Source organism: Globicephala melas, chromosome 8, assembly GCF_963455315.2.
Source record: "Globicephala melas chromosome 8, mGloMel1.2, whole genome shotgun sequence".
NCBI classification, from domain to species: Eukaryota; Metazoa; Chordata; class Mammalia; order Artiodactyla; family Delphinidae; genus Globicephala; species Globicephala melas.
In genome coordinates, this window is record NC_083321.1 from 104,245,427 (window position 1) to 104,267,640 (window position 22,214).

The following is a 22,214-nucleotide window of genomic DNA, read 5'->3' on the forward strand; positions in this document are numbered from 1 at the left end:
TCTACTCTAGTTTATATTTAGCTGCTATTTAAAAAGTTCCTTTATTCCTGTATGTTAGTTATTTCTTCTTTCCCCTAGTACTGTTTTAGATTTAAAAACATACATTTTGGGGGGATTGGAGAAGGAAGGCTGAAAAGTGTACTTGTTCAGCCAGACTTATCCAACCATGGGCATTTATTCTTCACAGCGTTCCATCCTGTCTTTTGAGATGTGTGTGTGTGTGTGTGTGTCTATGGTCTATACCTATGTATAGGAAAGCTGTGATACATCAGCTTTTTTAAAAAGATGGATAAATTGTGTGTATTTATAATTTTGCATTCTGCTTTTGTTTTTCGACTGTCAGCTGAGGCCTCCCTGCCTCTTTTGAGATTGGGCACAGTGAGCAGGAACTTTCCAACCCCATTGCCTATGGATTTCCAGAGTTCTCCCCAACATCTCTCTGAACTTCTGGGGAGTGGGCAGAGTGGAGTTTGTGCTGTTAAGGCCTCTTCTGCTTCTGGGAATTCCCTGGTGGTCCCGTGGTTAGGACTCGGCGCTTTCACCGCTGTGGGTTCTGGTTCAATCCCTGGTCAGGGAACTAAGATCCCACAATCCATGTGGCAAGGCCAAAAGGAAAAAAAAAAGGCCTCTTATGCTTCTTGGCTACTCCTTTCATTCCTGTAACTTTGTCTCCATTTACAGCCCATAAAACGCCGTCTGTTCTATGATCAAAGAGACCAAAACCTCCAGTTATAAAGGTAAGCAGGGAAGACGCGCTAAGAATGCATCCATGTTGAAATGAGTCCCCAACAGCGATCAGAGCTTCCTAGCATTGTGCTGTTGATATTGAGTCATGTGGGCGAGAAAAAAAAATGTTCCTACCATTTATTGAAACTGTGTGTACTTATTGAGCTCCTGCCAGCCACTCTAGCTAGGTATCATAGAAAGCCCAGAGACCCCCTAGAGGACTGTGAGCAGCAAATATTTTGAGGCAAAATGTTGAACTAAAACAAGGGGTGCGCAGACCATCAAGATGGGAAACTGAACCCCCGTGGCTCCGTTTCTTTCCTGTCCTAAAACTGACAGGAAAGGTGTACCAACTACGAAGATTCCTAACAGGACTGCAAATTAAAGAGATGACTTCAGTTAACAAGAAATTATTAGGAATTTCTAAAAGACATTTGATAGAGAGAAGCGAAGTAAAGTGAGAAGCCAGACCCCCCCAACATTCCGACGAGTGGTCTCCAACCAAGTAAAGATGGTACCGGCAGTAGAAGTGGCAGCCAGCACAAGGAGTGGGTCCTGAGCCCCCATCTGGCGACTGCAGATTTTATATCCACGGGTGTGTGTGAATGCGCCAGGAGGGGTCTGGGATTGGGTGGGCTTGCCAAGTGGGATTTAAGCTATACCTTCCTTTTAAAAAATGTTTATTTTACATTGCAAACTTAAACATATAATTGCTCATTTTAAGGGGGAAATTTTCTCTGGGTTTTTAAAAAAGAAGCAATCACATTCAGTTAAAGGGATTCAGGACAAGCTTCACGCTGGAGGCAGGATTCTCCCTACGACTTGAAGCAGAGATGACAGAAAGAGCATGCAGGAGCTGGTGGAGAGTGATGAGCTCGTTAGGATGTGGTGAGCAAGCCGGGAGCTAGTTGTGTGAGGGGGCAGGGCTGCAACGGAGGCTGAGGAGGGCTTGGGGGCCAGATTTGGTCATGTTTATTGTACTCTGTGCACAAAGCAGAGTGGGAGATTTTTGAGCAGGGCAGTTACAATGTATGACTTCTACTGTGGCACAGGTGTGTGTCCCAGGTGGGTGCGAACCGAAGCAAAACTCTAACTGGGAGCTAGTAAAAGGCTAATGTGGACAATTGGCTCAAATTCCCTAATGCCTCGCTCCCCACAGTGCCAACAGGAATAGGGAAGGAGGAGAGGCATTTGCAGTCGACTCTGATAGTATTTGCCCTGGGATGGAGGAAGAGAGCAGAGAATGGAGAGAGGAAGGAGGGAGACACACAGCATGGTCCAATCCTGCAGTTGCATCTGGGAGGTGAAGGCAGACATGTCCCTGAATTTAATTACCGGACAGTGGGAGGTGACCTGTGACAGAGCAATTCCAGCAGGTGGTAGGGGTCAGGGTGCAGAGCTGGGGGAAGAGTGGGTGCTGTGAGGGCTCCTCGGGTGGTTGCACTGTTTAGCACCTTGGTAGTGATGGGAAGGAGAGCGAGGCCACTAGAGAGGAAAGCTGGTTTAGGAATAATCTCCTTTCTGAAAGACCCTTGACCTAACCCACTCTTCTAGCTTTCTTCTTGTCTCACTGTCCACGCCACTGTTTTCAGAAAAGATCGAAGGCTGGGAGAGGCAGTTGGAGGGTTGGAGTGACATTGTACATGTTCCCAAATCTGACTCCCTAGGTTACAATCTGCTCCTTGAACAACTGTCAGCCGCGATGGGACCAGAGATGCCGAGATGATGGGATGGACGGGATGGGATTCTGCATTCTCAGACTTCCTCCTTCCTCCTCCCCAGGACCCCTGCTCTGAAAAATCATCCTTGGCATCACGTACAGTGAGTCAGCTGTTTAGCGTACAAAACTACTTCAGAGCTTGAAAGTCAAATAAAATAAAAGGTTGGGTTGAGAGTTTAACGTGGGGGAGCTCGGACTTGAGCTTTCTCTCTCCAATTTACTACAAAATCCAGACTAGAGTCCAGGCCCCGGGAGCTAATCACCATAATGAGAGGCACTCAGCTGTTTGGTTTCTGAATAGCATTTAACATGGCAGCAAATTTGGAAAGCATCACGTTTTTCTTTAGGGAGTGATAAAATGACCTATTTGTTATGAGTGGATTAATGAGTACAGACTAGCTGGTAGACTCGTACAAGCAGGACACATTTTATAATAGGATGAATGTCTACACGCAGGTCTAGCGGCATCACAGGAAGAAGCAGAGGCATCCAAATGTTAGATTTTATAAAGCAGGAAGCCGGAGGTCGCTCACGGCATTTGATTGGGAACCAAAGCAGCCCACATAATGTGGCCTTGATGCCAGGTGGAACTGAAGGTTGATTTCACCACCTTCAGGACCTTCAGTCACCTTCCCGCCAAAAACCCCCAAAGAAAGGAGGCAGGTGAGAACAGTTGGGCAGCACCCTCCTCTCCAGTCAGTGTTTGGGGAAGATGTGAGGACAGAGACCAGGCTCTCTCTGGAGGTCTCTCCATCCCTCCTATAAGATGTGGGTCATAAAAGCCTGAGCTCCCTGTAGAGTGGATTTGTTTGTTTTGTTTTGGGCCCAACAGTAAGAAATACTGACATACAAATTGTACGAGGCAGAGAAGGCAGAGGAGATTCCCCACCTTCCTCTCCCCAACCCTGCCGCCCTGTCTCCGGCTGGCGGCCTCCATGGCTTAACTCAGCAGAACCCTGCTGCTACAGCAGTTTGAGAAGCACAGCCCGCAGGGTCGGCCCCTGAGAGGCGGAGCAGATGGGGTGTGAGGAACAATGTGTGAGTCGACAAGCAGGCCCAGGACCGGCCCAGAGATGCATCGCCGCGTTATTTAAGCTCATTTAGCACAGTTTAGCTACTTTGAGTTTTCGACAGGGTCTCACCCTGCCTTTCATTTCCTCCCCCACTAGGGCTCTTCCCTCCTTTGCTGTGTTTTCCTTCTACTTCTGATCCTTTCAAGATTTCTTGGTTATGAAGAAGCAAAACCGTTGTCTTCTGGGACACAGGCTCATTTCTCAATTTCTGGGGAAAGCACTTCGTGGGAAACTAACGAATGGATAGAGGCTGGTTGTGAGGCAGACAGGGCGAAAGAGCCCGTGTTGGCATCAGCACAGGTCGGGCTGATGCAGAGGTGGACGAGGCAATGCCTGCGGAGGGGAGGGTGAGCAGAGGAGACCTAATCAAAGCTGTGAAGGAGACGGGACTTGTCTCCCATCGGCCTTTCCTTTTTAGGAACCAGTGCTTCTTTGCTGTTCTCTTGTCCCACTGCCCTCAACCCTCTTAAACAGAAGCCCAGAGCTAAACCCAAGCAGGCTTGCAAACAAACACAAACAAACCTCTGCTTTGAGCTGAGACGAGACCATTGGTGCCAAACCTTGAATTCGGTTCCCATCCCTCTCGCAGGGGATTTGCATTGACTGTTTCATCCCAAATTATGAAATGAAATGCCTTGTACACTGTTAAAGAAATATGAGGTGTGGGGAGTCTGTTTCACCCCTTAAAGCATATAAGATGCTTGTGTGCAGAGCAGGTTCTGGTCGGGGATGTGGGCAACTGAGAGGGGCAGGCAGCAGGAGGGAGGCGATGCTGACCGTCCTGGGAGCAGGAATCAGGCTGCGCTCTGGACAAAGCATCCTTCTCTCTGGCCTCTTGGGTTGTAAGTCAGAGGTCTCCTGGGTTCTGAAAAACTAGGTGGAGTAGGATTTCTGTGTCAGATAAGAAAATGAGGTGAGTAAAGCCTTAGTGAGCCTCTGATGAGGTTGGAGTGGAGCTAGAAACCGTGCCACCCAGAGCGCCTGGTGGGTTGAGTTTGTCCTGCAGACCAGAGTGGGCATGAGAGCCAAGGAGGGCAGAGGGGAAAAATAAAGGAGCTGAGTGATAAGGTTATGTAAAGAAAAACAGAAGAGAAAAACATGGCCTAATCAAAAAGAACCCACTTACATTTTGATTTCTTGTAATATACTTCCTGCTCCACAGTGAGAAGTCCCATCCTCCCGCGTGCTATGTGATACCAGGCAGGGCGAAATCCCTGAGCCCTGGTCGGAACAGCTCTCAGAAAAACATCTGCGTGGATTTGCTGGCTTTCCTTAAACAAGGGCCAGCTCAGCTCCTCCAGGGCCGTGTGCAGCAAAGCTGATGACAGGCTCTGCAAGGAAAATACAAGAAGTTCTCCCTCTGTTACAAGGGGCTCTGTCCTTCCAGACCAGGCTGCAGAGCATCCTCTGGGGGTAACGGCAGTTCAGGTGAGGAGTGAGGAGCTTGAGTGGTGAAGACCTTAAACCAGACCTTGGTTTAAGCACCCAGGTCCTGCCCCCTCTTCCCCCACCGCCCCACCCCCAGATGACAGGGCCCAGGAGGTTCTTGCTACAGGAAGTGGCTATGGAGGCCGGGCAGGGGGAGAAAAGGCAGGTTGGGAGAGTGGGATGGGGGGTGTTGAGTGAGACCTGCTGCCTGGGTCATCGTTGCAGCAAGGAACAAATTCTGCTCAAGTTATGCGATAAACCAATCGATTTCTATCTTGGGAAGTGAGAACTCGAGGGTGTGCCTGTCAGGCCCAGACTCTGCCCTGAACCTCAGTGGGCAACACCCCCCATCTCAGGTGTGGCCGTGCTGAGTCCTAGAGCTTGTACAGATGGGAGGCCTTGCTGGGCTACATCCACACCTCAGCCCCAGAGGTGATCTGAGCATCAGTTGAAGTCCACTAATATGATCTTGTAAAAAAGATTTCCACTGCGAGGTGAGGCTCAACTGCTGTGGCTTCTTGAGACCACTTTCTTCCGTGTATGTGTCCAGCTCGCTCTCATATCTGTATCGGCTTCTAAAATGCTTTCTCTGCTTTAACACCTTGAGCACTTTTTTTTTTTTTTTTTTTTAGGTAAGAAGTGGATTTATTTAGAGAGAAACACACTCTACAGACAGAGTGTGGGCCATCTCAGAAGTCAAGAGGCCCCAGGGTACAGGGTGGTTAGTTTTTAATGGACTGGGTAATTTCTTTTTTTTTTTTAACTTCCTAAATTTTATTTATTTATTTTTTATACAGCAGGTTCTTATTAGTTATGTATTTTATACATATTAGTGTATATATGTCCATCCCAATCTCCCAGTTCATCCCACCACCACCACCTACCCCCTACGTTCCCCCCCTTGGTGTCCATACGTTTGTTCTCACAAATGTATGGACACAGATGGAGAGAACAAACGTTTGAACATTTTCTTAAATGTGACAAGTCTGAGTAGCTGGAGCAGAAGGACTGTGGAACCCTCTAGATGATCCTCTCCAATCAGTGGTGCTTCCCAGAGGACCGCCATCTTGGTGGCCTGGAGACCTAAACCTCAGCCCAGTCCACTTTGTCTTGAGAGCCCATGGAGCAAGCTTCTTCCCTTGGCCTGACATTATCCTCCCGATGGCGGTGAGCAAGTGGGTGTGACATTCAGAGGGCCTAGATATTTGTAATCTTGACCTAACTGGCCTTGATATGACTTAGCCGCTCGTGCTTTGGAACGAAAGTGGTCCTGGTGAGAAAGCCGGGGGTGGAGACGGGAGCGATACTCTGAGCACTTGTCCGGTTCTATATCTCCTGCTGGCTTAGGTGCCGGTGGATCCCAGGAACTGATCTCTCACGCTTCCTCCTAATCCCATTTTTGAGGAACACACAAAAATGTTGGCCATGTGATTCAGCATACAAATCACATCTTAGGTAATAATTCTAGGACTATGACTAGAAAACTAGTGATAACAAAGAAATGCCTATTAAGCATTAACAATAGATCTTAGACGTGGCCATGAGAGGGGCTTCATCCATTGCCCTGTTTCCACCTGTCCTAAGATTTCCAGAGAGAGAGACAGTGATTAGAAGTAATTAAGTGAAGGATCTACTTTTCTATAATTAATTGGTTAGACCTTAAAGGAAGGATTTATGTTCATATGAATTGTGCAGAAAGGAATTTTAACAAATAGAGAGGCAGTGGGAGACAACATAGACTGAGAACATAATTCAGAAAAGGAAAAGCTTTCCAGGAAGGACTCACATACACTGCAAACTCTCCAGTCACAAGACAGTCCTCTGTGTACTGGAGTGCCCTAGTGAGTGCATTGGATGCCTTTATTCATACAGTTAGTAACTAGTCCATAGCTTGTCCTCCCATGGCTAGTAACAGACCTGAACTGCCCTGAAGCCACACCTTGCTGGATCTCCAGGGTTCCTCACCCTCAGCACAGTGACATTTCAGGCTGGATCGTTTACTGTTGGGGGAAGGGTGTCCTATGCATCGTAGGATGTTCAGCAGCATCCCTGCCCCTACCCACTAGATGCCTCTGGCACCCCTCTGGCACCCCTCTCCCAGTCACACAACCAAAAAGGTTTCCCGACCTTGCCCCATTGTTCCCAGGGGACGAAATCCCGCCTTCCCCCATGGTGAGAACCAATGAGGTAGAGGAATGACATCTTTTTTCTCCAATGTTTCCCAACAATTAAGTTCGCTCTTTGGGGAGCCCAGAGGGACAGAAGGCATCATTCCGCATAATGCCGATCCCCAGCAGGCTGACAGAGTGGAGGAGTGTGGACCACATGTGTGCCCTGAGTTAAGGATTCCCGTCTGGGGGTGGAGGTGTGAAAGGTCACCGTGACAGCAGTCACTCCCACTCCCACCCCCAGCTCCTGGGTTTCCCATGAACAAACCCCACCGAGTGCTGAGTGAGCCAGATCCTGCTGAGGCTGTGAGAAAACAGGCGTTCTGGATTCAGAACATTAAAACAACTCTTTGGCAACAGGCAATGACTAGAGCAGAGATGAATAATGACATGTCTCCCTAGAAGAATCCCTCTTATTTTCATAGGAATGATATCTTTGTGTGCAGAGGCACGGGGGAGAATGCTGTCTATACACAAAATGCTCCCCAAACATGTGACGTTATCCCAAAAACTCCGAAGCGGAGGATATAACTTCAAAAACAAACCAAAAAAAAAAAAAAAATGCGAAACGCTCTTGGCTCTGTAGACAGAGCTGATACTTCCTCTATATTGAAAAAACAATGCTTCTGTGGTCAGTCACAGCTGAATGCTGTTGGGTGAGGTAACCCTGGGGTTTCCATGGAGACATGTTTTCCAGTGATGCCTGCATCAGGACACTTCACTGTGCTGCTTCTCATCTGCAGCTGAGCCCCTGGATGCTGAGGGAAGAAAGTCATGCCCCAAACTGAGACACCCCCCAAACTGAGACACACCCCAAAAGGGAAAAAAGCCGTGGCCCCAGGGAGACTTTCCAAACCCTTTCTATCGGCGGACCTCAGAGTCCCCTTTGTGCACAAGGAGACCCATCTGGGGACAGCAGTGGTTTCTGAGCCTGCAGTGAAGGTAAGACAGAGACGGGGTAGAGTGGAACGTGCGTGAAGACCAGGCACAGGAGACTGACTCCTCCCACTGGTGCTCAAGTCCAAAGAGGCGTCTGCTTTGAACTCTCCCTTTGAAGTGGGAGCTGGCCCTTGCTGCCAGCATTCTGGGTTCTCAAAAGAGGAGACATTTCTGTTGCCACAAATAGATTAGAAAAGGCTTTTGACAGTAACATTTGGCTGGATTCAGGGACTCTGAATTCTCCTGGAATAAGATTCATGAGCAGTCAGGCCGTGATGCTAACCCATGAATGTCACGCACTTTATGGTGGGACTCAGCATGGCTGTTTTTCACAAGGAGCAATATTTATGTGACCCAGACAGGTGCCTACACAGCTTGAGATGCAACTCAGGCTCCCGTTCCTAATGGCTTTCTCTCTAAGGACCGACTCGTGTCCAGAAGAGGCTGGATCAGTCTCTGACAAGTGATGTCTCATGGTTGATGTATCTGTTTCCAATAAGCCAAGTTTTATAGTCTGTTAGTGGACTGACTGCAGAGTTATAAAAAGTTGATCTCATAAAAGAGAAACATGAGTGGTTGACACATCACATTGTATCTGTGTCACTCTGTGCTCTGGCAGCTGCACTGGCCCTCATTTATAGCAAAGGAGGTGACACAAAAGCAGAATAATCGGATTTCAAGTATAATGGGGATTTCTCTACCCCATGGGGCTCTGAAGGGTGAGGACTATTGTGGGACTTCTGGTTTCCAAGGAAATATATTTTCCGTGCCACTGCTGAGATGTACTCAGTAAATTCCAAAAGGAATAAGGCAGAGTGGAATGGCTTCTAGCTTCTTTAGAGTGAGAACTGATCAATTTTTTGAAAGAAATAAAAACTGAAGAAATAAAGACTACAAACTAACGTTCTTGAGGCTTTCAAGACTTTACCTAATCAAAGAATCTTTCTGAAAATATCATGGCGTCAATTTTCACTTGTGGTACGTCTAGTTGCTGGGAGAGGTAGAGAAACAGTAGCTCCTTTTAAGAACAACTCCAGTCCTGAATATCCGCCCTGCTTTGCAACCTGACCAAGACACGCTTCTATCCCGGTTGCCCTGCCTTGTTTCAAAATGTTATTCCAACCAGTGTTCTAAACAGGGATGCAAGGAGAGGGCCACCCATCGTGTGACGCAAGACAGACCACCCATCATCACCTGATGCAGAGACAGAATCATGACGCAGAGAAAGAGAATTACTTGTAAACCTATACGTGGATGGGAAGGTCATCAAGACCCGAGGCTACTCCAGGGACTAGTCTTCCCTCGTTGTGTCAGTTTTTATCTTCATAAAACTCTGTCTCCTGTCTCTACCAGCTGGCTTCCTCACCCTTAGCTCCCACGTGGCAATTTGAACCCAGCTTTGGATGCCCCAGCTTTGACTCAACCTCAATGTGCCCTTCATTTGACCTTGGCCACTGATGCCTCAGTCCCCCAACTCACCTTTTCCGGCCATCATAGAGCTTTGGCAGCCTGTAGACTGGCTGCCCCAGGTCCTTTGCTTGCTCCTTGGGCTCCAGGAACAAGAGAATTGTGCTGCCACGGCTGCCAGGCATGTGGTAGAGCATGTTCTCTGAGAGGGGCTGTGCCCTGCAAGTAGAGATCAACCTCTTAATAGGCCATTGGCCGCCATCCCAGATCTGAAAAGACATCACTCCATCCCTCCATGATTCAGCTCCAACTTTCTTTTCTGACCTTCCTTCTAGCCCAAATGAAGCACTTGCTGGTCCTTGAGAACCTATTACAGACCAGGGTTCTTGGCCTCCTTAATCAATAGAAATTGATCAGAGGCCAGACAAGAAATTCAGGCAAGGCTTTATTGGGGGCTCCTGCTACAGCAGGCGGGAGCGAGAAAACAAGTAACAGGTTCCCGTGTTTGCTTCCTAAGTGCGGGGGCGAGCTGCTTCCTTATATGGGGTGAGGGTAGGGGCAGGTCCAGGGGTCGGGCTGGAGGGGCAGCTTAGGTGGTCTGCCCACCCCTTTGGTGGTGTTGAGGGCAGTGGGCATGTGCAGTACCCTGCTTTTGCTCCCTGCTCTTCAGAAGCGGCAGCTGGGTTTTTGGTCTTTTTGTATCTTATTGTTCATAATTTACCCCAGCTGCTCATGCATGCAGTTATTTTTAGTCCCTTATAAGTTTCTTTGTATCCTGTTGCTCAAGGAGACGTGTTTCCAGGTGCAAGCCCCACAGCAAAGGGTGCCAGGTCCCAGCCTGTCTCAGACCCTCAGCTCTTTCGACTCTGTGGATTTTCTCCACATATGGGAACCCTGCCACAATCCCCAGCCCCAGCCATTTTTCAAGGCTCATTCTTCTGTAAAGCTTTCTCTGATCCTGCCTGATTGAAAAAAAACAAAAAACAAACAACTGCACTCCCCTCTGACCCCGCTAAGCATGTCTCATCGCAATGCGCTGTTGCCACATCCCAGCAGAAGGGGAGCCGATCTCTCTACCCCTTGAATCTTGGGCTTGTTTTGGCCAATGGAATATCAGCAGACATGACACATGGAGCGGCTGGAAAAGTGCTTGTGGATCAGGGCTTTTCCTCTCTCTTGCTGATACGGACCTTTTTTCCACCAGGAGAGTGAGGCTGGACCACATTTGGAGGACAAGAGGTCCCCTCCATCCCAGCCATCCCAGATGGGTGAGCAAGGCCCTCCTAGATCACCTGGCACTGCTGAGCCAGCCCCAAACAGAAGAACCGACTGGCCCGTTGCAGAATCGTGAGAGGCAACAGGTAGGTGTCCTCTGAGTCACTGAATTTTGGAGCGGTTCGTTATGCAGCAAAACCAAACTGATGTCCCATCTCTTTGCATCCTCCACATTGGAATCGCTCTCCTTTTTTGAAGCCCCATAGTATTTTGTCAGTATCTTTTATTGGACATTTGTCACTTTCTACATTTTCTCATCATCATTTATGGAAACACTTAACATCAGTGAGAGAATAAATTACTTGAGGGCTGAATTCATGCTTGATTCATTTTTGTATTTCACCCAGCTTCCACTCCCACAGCATCTAACTAACCCTGACATGGAGCAAATGACCAGCAGTGTTTGTACGGTGAATCGGTGAAGGAGGGGCAGCGTGGAGCCATGAGTGAGGACACAGATTTTTAGAATTCCTGGGTGAAAACCCCAGCTCTGCTACTTACTAACGGAGTCTCCCTAGGAAAGTTGTTAAGTCATTTTATTTTGCCTCGGTTTCTTCATCTATAAAAGGGGGGAAATAGCAGAATCTACATCGTGAGGTTGTTATAAGGATTAAATGAATTGGCAGTTGTTGTTTGTGAAATAAATAAATGAGAGGCGCCCACTGCTGCCTCTAGTCCGTCCAGCCAAGGCCACACTCAGCGGCAGCTCCATTCTCCACGTCCGCCAAAGGTCCTCTTTTTTTAAAATATTAAACAATCAATCAATTAATTGATCTTTAAAACTTGAGATATAATTGACATATAATATTATGTAAGTTTAAGGTATACAACATGTTGGTTTGATGTATTTATATGTTGAGACATGATTATCACCACAGTGTGATATGTTTCATGTTCGCATCTTAAAATTAGGTAAATGACCTCATCTTTCAAGCTCGAATTCATTTTTAGTTTTAATTTGATTTTATACAATGTATAGACAGTTCCCTGTTCTTTGCGTTTAGAAGTATAAACAATATAAATCTGTTAATTCTGTAAATAATATTTGTAATTATGATGTAACGCTATTCTATCCTTAAAACATTTAAAATAAACCTTTTAGGGCTTCCCTGGTGGCGCAGTGGTTGGGAGTCTGCCTGCTGAAGCAGGGAACACGGGTTCGTGCCCCGGTCCGGGAGGATCCCACGTGCCACGGAGCGGCTGGGCCCGTGAGCCATGGCCGCCGAGCCTGAGCGTCCGGAGCCTGTGCTCCGCAACGGGAGAGGCCACAACAGTGAGAGGCCCGCGTACCGCAAAAAAATAAATAAATAAATAAATAAAAATAAAATCCTTTATGTGCCAAAAAAAAAGTCTTGAGCCTCGTCTACTGAGTAACAGAATCTGACAGTCAACTGGTCCAATGAGCCAGCGTAAATAGAGATGGCTGGCCTCTGCCCGGGCTCCCCCGCTGCTTTGGAGCAGAGGGAAATTGAAAAGGAGATCGTTGTTAAAAGCATGGTCTTTGGAGCCATTTGGACCACGATGTGCTTCCCTGCTTTATCAGGCACTGCTCAGCGGAGCCTGGGAAGACGACCCATCTCTCTGAGTCCCCATTTCTTCATCTCCATTGGACACGCAGCCATCACCCCTCCTCCACGCCCTTCTGTTGTTACTGCTACTTCTGTCTCTGCTACAGTGGCTGTGCCATCTTGCCTGAAGGAGATGCTCATGCCAGGGATATCTGCCAAAGGCCCCATTTTAATTCAACCAATTAAAGACTGCCTGGAAATACCCTCTTCATGTCCTGTAACCCGTTTTGCAAGGGCTGTTGAGTTCTGCCTCCATATATGGTGGCCATTTGCACAGCTGTGAAACACCTCCTCCAACAAGTACCACTTGTTACTCCACAGTGGTAACAAGCTGTGAGCCTGGACTGACCAGACCAAATGCCACAGGGAATAGAAGAGAGAGTGGTGTTGGAGAATGTGGCTGCACTGGACTCTTGATTTCACCTTCCAAATATCTTTTCAATCTGTCCATTCCCACAGCTGCCGCCCTAAGCCAGGCTCCTATCCTGTCTTACCTAGACAGCTGCAAATGCCTCCGTCTTACTTGAGATACCCCGAGAAAGCAGAGCCTAAAAGGACTTCTTTGCAGATTGCTTATTTAGCAGTAATCCCAGGAATCAGCAGTGAGGGACAGGCAGAGTGGGAGATGAAGGAACGTCTATATAAGAGTGCGTAAGTGAGGTCGCAGTCGTGGGACCTAAACCCAACCTGGGACCTGAAGAGTGGGTCCTGATTGCCCATGAGGAGTGTTTATCCAACGGCTCCCATTCTCCACTGGCTGAGGGTTGCTCCTGGAAGCACAAATTCTCCTGCACATTCAGATCATTCCTACATGTGCACCAACAGCTCCCCTGGCACCGGTGTCACTGGAGAGGCCCCAGGGAAGGTGGCATTTGAGGTGAAGCCCACCTGGGAGAGTCCACCATGGCCGTGGCCATGGCTGAATTCAAAGGGGGTGCTGAACAGGTGTGGGGCAAGGCAGCTAAGGTTTCCTGTACAATCTCCTAACTGTACAGTCTCTTCCTGTACAATCTCTACCCTTATCAGTGCTCGCTCTTCTCTACACAGGAGCTACAGTGATTACGTTTTCAAAACGTTAAATGGATCTGTCACATATACCCTCTGAACCCCCAGGGCTTAAATCAGTGCTATGGATAAAGATCACAATCCTAAGATGGCCTAGGGAGCCCTGCCCACCTCTGCCCACTGCTCCTGCCCACCTCTGCCCACTACTCCTGCCCACCCCCACCTCACTCTCCGGGAATGGGCCACCCTACCTCCTTGCCATCTTGTCCAAAGTGCTGTGCCCACTCTGACCACAGGGACTTTGCACATGCAGTGCCTTCTTTCACTAGCACACCCCTGTTTGTCCTTTACCTCTCAGCTCAAGCGTTTCTACAGAGGAGCCTTTTGAACCCCATCTCTGGGATGGGCCAGGGTCCTTTGTCAAGCCTGTTGGAGGACCCGACAGTCTCCTTTTAGAGGATCTGGTGGCAGCATTTACCTGGGTGGGGGCAGGGGGACGGTAGCTGGAGGGGAAGTCTGGGAGAACAACTGACTTCTTGCTGCATAGCCTTTGGGACCTTTGGAAATTTATACCCTGTTCTCATGTTGCCAACTAAACTATTAGGTAATTAAACCTAAATCAGAGCAATAAGACAACTGCAAAAATCCTAATTGGGGGCTTCCCTGGTGGTGCAGTGGTTGAGAGTCCGCCTGCCGATGCAGGGGACGCGGGTTTGTGCCCCGGCCCGGGAAGATCCCACATACCGCGGAGCGGCTGGGCCCGTGAGCAATGGCCGCTGAGCCTGCGCGTCCGGAGCCTGTGCTCCGCAACAGGAGAGGCCACAACAGTGAGAGGCCCGCGTACCGCAAAAAAAAAAAAAAATCCTAATTGGCCAACTGGTCGTTCTGGTTTCTGTGTCTGGATGGCTGCTCCTTAGGGACCCTGCCTGTCCCAGGGCCTCCTCGTCCCCTGAGCCCGCTCACGGCCAAGCTGCATCTGAATGCTGCGGGACATGTCTTATTCTCTTCCGGAGATGAGATGGGTCGGGAGAATGTATCTTCCTGGTTCCTTGAGTGTATGTTTTGCCCTTTATTCAAGATTTGTGCTCCCGCCACTTCCTGAAGGGCTTATGCTGGCTGAGAGCCTGGGATGCCGTGTGGGGAGCATCACACTTCTAGGACTCTCTCCGAGAAGCAGATGGAGATGTTTCAGTCACCTGATTTGAACAGATCACAAAACTTAGGCAATAAGTTTGACTTTTAAACTCTCTGGCAACCAAGGCCGAAAAAAGGGGAGCAAAGTTCTTGGCTTTGGAAAAATTTCATCCAGGAAATGTGTCTGAGTTTCAGAGGTTCAGGAAGAGCTGCTAATTTTTAAACTTTCTCTCCAAAGACTCAGACTGCCTTCCCTAAGCACAGTCCCTTCCTTCTTCTGTCTAACGGCTTGATTGATGTATAGTTGATACACAATAAACTGCACGTGTTAATGAATACAGTTTGATGAGTTTGGACACATGTGAACACCTGTGACGCCATCACGGTTTTCAGAGTAATCGACATAGCATCACCTCCGCAGGTGTCCTTGTTTGATGTCCCGTTTGATGGTTGTGTAATGTAGTGACAACACTTAATGTGAGACCTACTCTCTTAACAAATTTTTAAGTATACAACACAGTATTGTTGACTGTAAGCCCTACACGGTACAGCAGATCTCCGGAACTAATTCATCCTGTGTAACTAAAACTTTATACCAGTTGGGCAGCCACTCCCCACTTCGCCCCTCCCCCCTGCCCAGTAACCACTGTTCTACCCTCTGCTTCTACCTCTATTTGAGATTCCTCATATAAGGGGCATCACGCGGTACATGCCCTTCTGTGTTTGGCTTTTTTCACCGAGCACACTATCCTCTAGGTTCAACCATGTTGTCGCAAATGGCACCCAGTGTCCATCAACAGATGGGTGGGTGAAGAAAACATGAAATGTACATACAGGGGAATATTACTCAGCCTTTAAAAAGAAGGGAAGCAGGACTTACCTGGCGGTCCAGTGGTTAAGATGCCACGCCTCCACTGCAGGGGGCACAGGTTCGATCCCTGGTTGGGGAACTAAGATCCCACGTGCCGCGCGGTGTGGCCAAAAAAGAAAAGAAAGAAAAAAAGAAAGAGAAAATAAGAAAAAAGAAGGGAAGCAGTCCCTCTCTTCTTCATTCATCCTTTTTTTAAAATTTAATTTAATTTTTATTTTATATTGTAGTATAGTTGATCTTCATGAATCCGTGTTTTTAAGCTCTCACCCCTCAAAACATGCCTCCCCTGACTCTCCTGTGCCTCGGTTCTCTCTCCCCCTTGTCCTCTCCCCACTCTTGCTTCTCCCCCTTGTCTCCCCACCCCCTAACCCCCTAACTCTGTCTCCCTGCCCTTTCACATACCCATCCACAAGCTTCCTGTTCCTTCCATTTTCACCATCTGAAGTGCTTCCTGCAACATGCAAGACTTGAAAGGGAACAGAACAGGACTCAGCTGTCCCTGAACTTTCCTTCCCTTCCCAGCCCTTTCCCCAAGGGCTTCAGAAAATTTCAGGCCCAGTGCACCTCTCTCCTTCTGTAGATGCGCCACTGCCATCCCTCATAATGTTACCGACCAGGGTTCTTGGCTTTCCCCAATCAACAGAAATTGATCAGAGGCCACACAAGGAATTCAGGCAAGGCTTTATTGGGGGCTCCTGCTACAGCAGCGTGGCGGGAGAACAGACAACAGGTTCCTTGCTCCCTCCCTGGGTGGGGGAGGGGAGCTTGCTCCTTACATGGGGTGAGGGTAGGGGTGTGTCCAGGTGCCAGGCTGGAGGGGTTGCGTGTTTCACCCACCACTCTGGTGGTGCTGAGTGCAGGGGGCATGCACAGTACCCCGCTTTTGCTCCCAACACCCTGTTTTTGCTCCAGGCTCTTCAAAAGTGGCAGTTGGGTTTTTTGGTCTCTTTATATCTTTGGGGTCCAGAATTCGTCCCAACTGCACATGCACGCAGTTATTTTTAGTCCCATAGAGCTTCTGGGTATTTCGTTCCTCCAGGAGAGATGTGTCCAGGTGCAAACACTGCAGCAAAGGGTCCCAGGTCCCAGCCTGTCTCAATAAGAGCCAGAGAGCAACTTCCCCTTGGGCTTCTTGGGGAAGGGGAGGCATCCACCCCATCTGCCTCCCGCCTCGCCGCTGTGCTGTCAGGCACCTCCCAGCCAGGTGCACCCGAGGCCCAAAGCCAACACCAAGTTTCCTGCTGGGCCGGGCGAGTGAAGCGTCGCCCCCGCTCTCCTGCACCCCAGCCTCAGACAGCTGCTCCCCACCAGGAACACGTGATTGATGGAACCTCTCCAGAGAAATCCGCCTCGGCCTGTGCTGTAGGCAGAGCTGCTAATGATCACAGTTTAAATGGCTTTGGCAACAACAGAGCACAAAGGTCTTTAAAAGAGAGTCATCCCTTGTCTATCAGAAGAGCAGAGCCAGTTGTTAATACTTTATTACAGTTTATCTCCAGAGATGGGGGTGGAGAAGGGAGGCCTGGGGAGTCATTTCCATGTGTAGATAGACTCAGGCCTGACGTTTGTATGTCACCCGTGGCCAGAGTTCTTTTTTCTTTTTACTCCAGAGAGGAAAAGTAAAACTGAAGCTGCCCACTTAGCAGCTCAAGGCATCTCGTGCTGCTCAACAGCAGCTGGCACCGGGATGCCTTGGAGCTGTGTCCTCGTCACCAGGGATCTCTGTGCAACGGGCACAGCCCCAGCAGCCTTTCTGCCCCACGAGGCCAGGCGCGTGAGCGCTCCTTTGGGATCCTTCCCAAATCAGTCTGGGACCAAAGGATATCAGCTGCTGCCCCCAAATCAATACACTGTCTTCCACCATTTGTCTTCTTCTTGTTTGGATGTCTTTGGAATTTGTGTCTGAGAAGAGCGTCCTGGGACGTTTGTAGGTGAGGCTTATGGACTGTGAGCTGGGGGAGAGGTCGAGTGGTGTGAGGAGGAGCTGGTGGTGGTTTAACAGGGTTATTAAGGGTGGAAGTTGTTGGGGTGGGGGTGGGTATCGCTGTGGGCAGAATGTAGCCTTGGAGCCTGGGGACTGGATTAGACAGGCTCCGGGATTGGAGCAGGGGACTCAGGACATCTGAGGTAAAGGTTTTGAACCCATGAAGGCCTTTCTTTGTCTCTGCATCTCATCCCTTCTTGCTTCCTTCATTCCCTTCTGCATTCATGCATCAGAAAATACCAGCGTTTTGCATAGCACAAGGAGATCAGCTCGGTGCTTTGTGACCATCTAGAGGGGTGGGATGGGGAGGGTGGGAGGGAGACGCAAGAGGGAGAGGATATGGGGATATATGTATACGTATAACTGATTCACTTTGTTATACAGCAGAAACTAACACAGCATTGTAAAGCAATTATACTCCAATAAAGATATATTTTTTTAAAAAAGTAGCCATGGTGAGGAAAGTTCTCACTTAGTCTTTGTAACCATCTTTAAAAAGAGTAGAGGATGTCCTATTCTATTATTCTATAACTACTGCTTTATAGACATATATTAAATTTAACAATGTAAAACTTTTAAATTATCTGTTAAATCTTATTTACAGAAAAAAAAGAAAATACCAGCGTTTGCCAGGTGCCAGCTCCTGGCGGCACAGCGGTGTAAAGACAAATGTATTTGTTCTCCTCACAGGGCTTCCACCCTCTTTGCCTCTCTGGGCAAGGCCCCCAAAGGTGAGTCATTCTACTGCGGGAAGCTAACTCCACCCCCGAGGCCTGATGGAGGGGCTCTTGTCCATAAACAGCTACCATGGGGCACAGCAGGAGGTGGGCAGATGTTGCTGGAGAGGGCACAGCAGCGGCCCTGCCAGAAACAGCCCTTAAATGGAAAACATGCAGGCAGCTCATGGCTTATTAAGTGAGGCTGTCTGACAAACCAGCGGATCTAGCCTGGAGAGGAGAAGGCAGGGTGGGCGGGGCACGCTACAAGATCTTCAAGATCTGAAGGGTGTCACAGAAGGAAAAAGGTGGAGGCGTTTATCGTGACCTCAGAGAACACAGTTTACAATGCTGGCTGGAAGCTACAGGAAAATTAATGTTGGCTTAAGGTAAGGAAAAATTATCTAAAACATAGAGCTGTCTGGAAACACGTGTGCTGCTCCCTTGAGGGGAGGAGTCCGCCTCCTTGGAGGAGACAGGCAGCATCTGTACCTCCTGCTGGTCACGGCGCAGGAGAGACGCCTGCACAGGGTGCACAGTGTGTCTGCACGATACCCAGTGTCCCAGCTAATTTTATGATTTTGAGATGCTATGAAACATTGAGCAACTTTATCTTAAAAACCACCACCACTCAATTTTAATTTGAGGGCTCCTTTCACATACAACTTTCTGTGGAGTGGGGAAGAAAGTTTCCAAGGCCTTGCCCGTCTCTGCTCCCTCTGGAAAACCATCGGAGGCACCTTCTCTCTTGAGTGTGTCATCTGGTAAACTCTGGGCAAACAGGGCCCAGTGCCTTATAAGCACAGGGAGGTTACACACGCTTCTGCGACCCTGGAAAACACACACTGTCCTTGTCCTGGTCTATGGTTCATTTTCAGATGGTGCTCTGAGGTCTTAATTCATTCTTATTTCCTTTTCTCAGGTTGAAGAGGCGAGAGTTAAATGCCGGTGGGTGAGTTGCCACCAGGATCGCTTCCCTCTGAGAAAGCAGCGTCACTCTGAAGGGAAGCTGGAATTCCTGGGGAATTTGGGGCCACGCCTGGGATGGCAGTGCAAGAAGAAGGCACCTGCCATGCACAGTGAGTGTCTCTCTGGGGTTCGCCGTGGCCATGAGTCTGACCTTTGACTCTCCCTGGTGGCTTGTCCCCAGGCCTCAGTGCTGGGCTGGATCCTACACGTGGCTGCCGCCACCTGGAACTTGCCTGAGCCAGCCCTCCAGGTTCTGGGCCTTTCCTTGTGAGGCAGGGGTGGGCACTGCAGGGAAGGACAGGGTGTGGGGAGTAACCATGCTAGCGATCGTGACTCTGGAGTCTGGCGCCGGAGGTTGTTTCAGCTTTGGGTGCCGGGGGGTGCAGGGGCGGTGTCACGCCAGGGCAGCGTTGCCTTGGTAAAGGCTGCCTTCCTGCCTGGAAGAGACTTGAACCCACTTGGAGGTTTTCAAAACCAGCCGGATTGCAGGAAAGAAAGAGGATGTCCTTCCTGTCACCTTTGATCTATCATGTTCTTCCTTCTCATGCACATCATGCCCACGTTGCTAAAACCACTGCATTTTTTCCAGGCAGCATCTCCTTGGTCGAGAGCCCAGGTGTTGTTACAAGCTGCACCCATGCCCTGGTATCCCCGTGACATGGCCTGGCCCACAGGAAAGGAGAGACACCGACCCTTCTGAAAGACACTCAGTGACACCAGAGGCAGAAGCAAACAGCAAGGCTGACGGAGCCTCTCCCCACCCCCGTCTCCAAATGTAGCTGTTTTCTAACGGTCCCCCAGGAAGGAGATCTGGCCCTTGCTTCAGCATCCTGCATCAGCTTCTAACAGCCCCATGTGGGCTGAACGCTCCAGGAGGAATCCTGTGCCCCGTGGGCCCTCTCTGTGTATCTCCATCACCGTGGCATCAGGCTCCTTCTAGCCCTGTTTCACTCAACGTTGATTGCAGCCTTAATACTCAAGTTCTTGATGAAATCCTCTCTTTGACTTTTGCTAACTTATAACACCCCTTCAAAGCCCCTGGGGTCCCAGAGGCACTGGGTTCTGGACCAAACACCAGGCGCCATCCCCCAGTCCCCCAGGTGAGTGTAGCCAGCGCGTCTCTAAAATGCCAAGTGGCCAGGCTGCAAGGGGACAGCCTGCCGAGGGTGCCCTTGCTGGTGGAGTGGGGCCTGGCAGGCTCGGGCGGTGCAGGGCGTCCCGTTACTCTGTGGCTTGACCTGGTTCACCGTCGGCTGAGGCCGGAGCCCAGACAGCAGGCCCGACTCAGCTGTATCCTCTGGTCCCACACAACGTCTTTGTCATGAAGCTGGGCAAGGACTGCTGAGTTCTTCCTTTCTGTTACTCCAGAATCATGCTCTGGGAGGGAAGGTGCTCCGGCCGGCCTGTCTTGGAAGACTAGGTTGAGGCTCCTAAGGTGGGATTTCAGCCCCTGTGGGACTTTGATGTGCAGGGAAAGGAGAGGGGGCTGCTGAAGGTCTCACCGAGACCCAAAGCCATACGCGGAGCGTGAGGAGTCCAGCGCAGGCAGCAGATTCATTAGGCCAGTCTGGGAAGGCTGCTTCAGTCTTGGCGACGGTCGAGCTCCCAGGGGTCGTGACTACACCGCATATTCACTTGAATTCCCTCACGTAACCCAGCACAGAGATTTGCCCAAGTGGACAGACTAGGTCAGCAGAGCAGGGGGTGCAGCCTGGAGCCTGACTGTCTGGGTTCGGATCCCTGCTCTGTCATTCAGCCTTGGGACGTGGCGGCCGCGTCAGCCACCCTCTCTGGGCCTCGGTGTACTTGTCTGTTCAATGGAGGCAGCGAGAATTCCTGCTTCTGAGGCCGTTGCATTTATAACAGTGTTTGGCTGACTCGTTCCCACTGTGCAGCGCCCGGCAGGCACTGGTAGAGGAGAGCGGAATCCAGGGGGCATCAGACTGGCGGCTGCCCCCGGGCGTAGACTTGGGCCCCTTGTCTCTGGCACTTATCTTTAACCCTGGTGTTTGTTAACTGTTTTACACGCTGGGGACTTTTGGAATTACTCAAATCACGTGACCAAGACGGCCCAGAAGAAGCCGGCACGAGGACTGAAACTCCACGGCGAGGCCGTGAGCAAGGACCAGCTGCGTCCTTTCTACGGTTCGCGCTCGGGCTCAAATGTACGGCTCAGCGGTGCCGGGCTCCGGGTTACGCCGCCCGGCTCCTCTTGAGTCCAGGGGTGTGTCAGGAGTGGGGCACACCCCGGGGCCCCAGCCCAGAATGCCGCTCAGATGAGTCTCCATGGGAATTTGTACTTAGCCCCTGGGCTTGCTGGCCCCAGGCTCTGGCCACCTGAGAAAGTGGCCGGAGACGACAGAAAATCACAGGATAAGTCACAGGCCAGGTGTCCGGGGAAGGGCCTGCGAGTGACCGTCCCGGGAGTCTTGTGCGGGGGAGGACGCCCTAGCAGAGGAATCCATGCTCAGCTCGGGCCCTCCCCGACCCCTCCCTCCCGAAAGCCTCAACCGACAGAAATCATCCCCAAGCGTGGGCGCCCGGCTTCTCTCACCCCTTCCCTTGCGCTAAGCTCGCTGTCGGGCAGGCACTGCCTCTGCCAGGCCCCTGGGCTTCCCTGGGCCCCGAGCTGCCCAGAGAACACCAGCAGGATTACTGCTGGCCCAGCTGTTTGGAATCATTTTGAGGATGAAGACAGTTAAGCTTGGCAGGAAGCCCGCCAACAAACCCCATCTCTTCTGTTGCACTCCCAGCAGCCCCTGTTCTCTCGTCCTCTCCTCCTCACCTTTCTATCCATCCGTAGGCGGCTGAGAGCGTCGGCCAACAGGCCTCCAGTTCCAGAGGCACCGGCTCAGTTCTGTGGCTTTGGAGAGTCTGGGTACTGGGGGAAGGGCTAACGGGATTCCGGAAGCCTCCCTCCCCGGGGAGGCGGGGCCAGATTCAGCCAAGGCCCCACCCTCTGTGCGAGGAGATGGCGTGCATTCCCCAGGTTGCCGCCCTGCTCTCTGCAGCAGACGCCTGGCCGTGGCGGCGGATGTGGAAACTGAGGCAGGGCTGAGGGAGGCTGTGGGCAACCCGGCATCCACCCAGGACCCCCTCAGGCTCTGCGCTCTGGCGAGCTCAGCGCTGCATCTGAAGAAAGTCCTCCGACAGCTCGGTTCCCCCTGCAAAGGCAGGACCAGCTGAAGAAGGGTCTGGAACTGGAGGGGCCCTGGGACAGCCAGGGAGGAG

The 22,214-nt window shown here is 50.3% G+C and overlaps 1 long non-coding RNA gene across 26 annotated transcripts in view; it reads left to right on the forward strand.

Moving 5' to 3' along the window:
- LOC115844432 (uncharacterized) overlaps positions 1 to 22,214 on the forward strand; it is a 326,879-nt gene that overhangs the window by 274,328 nt on the left and 30,337 nt on the right. For 17 of the 26 annotated variants that reach the window (XR_009564997.1, XR_011377653.1, XR_011377647.1 and 14 more), the window contains 5 exons: positions 682 to 737; positions 2,394 to 2,547; positions 4,682 to 4,947; positions 10,666 to 10,822; positions 11,084 to 14,783. This is a non-coding gene — a long non-coding RNA (uncharacterized lncRNA). Of the gene's footprint in view, positions 1 to 681; positions 738 to 1,480; positions 1,615 to 2,393; positions 2,548 to 4,681; positions 4,948 to 10,665; positions 10,823 to 11,083; positions 14,784 to 17,902; positions 18,030 to 18,936; positions 19,094 to 19,572; positions 20,084 to 22,214 lie in introns of those variants that run through there. The other 9 variants (XR_011377659.1, XR_011377665.1, XR_011377660.1 and 6 more) reach the window with 8 other exon arrangements.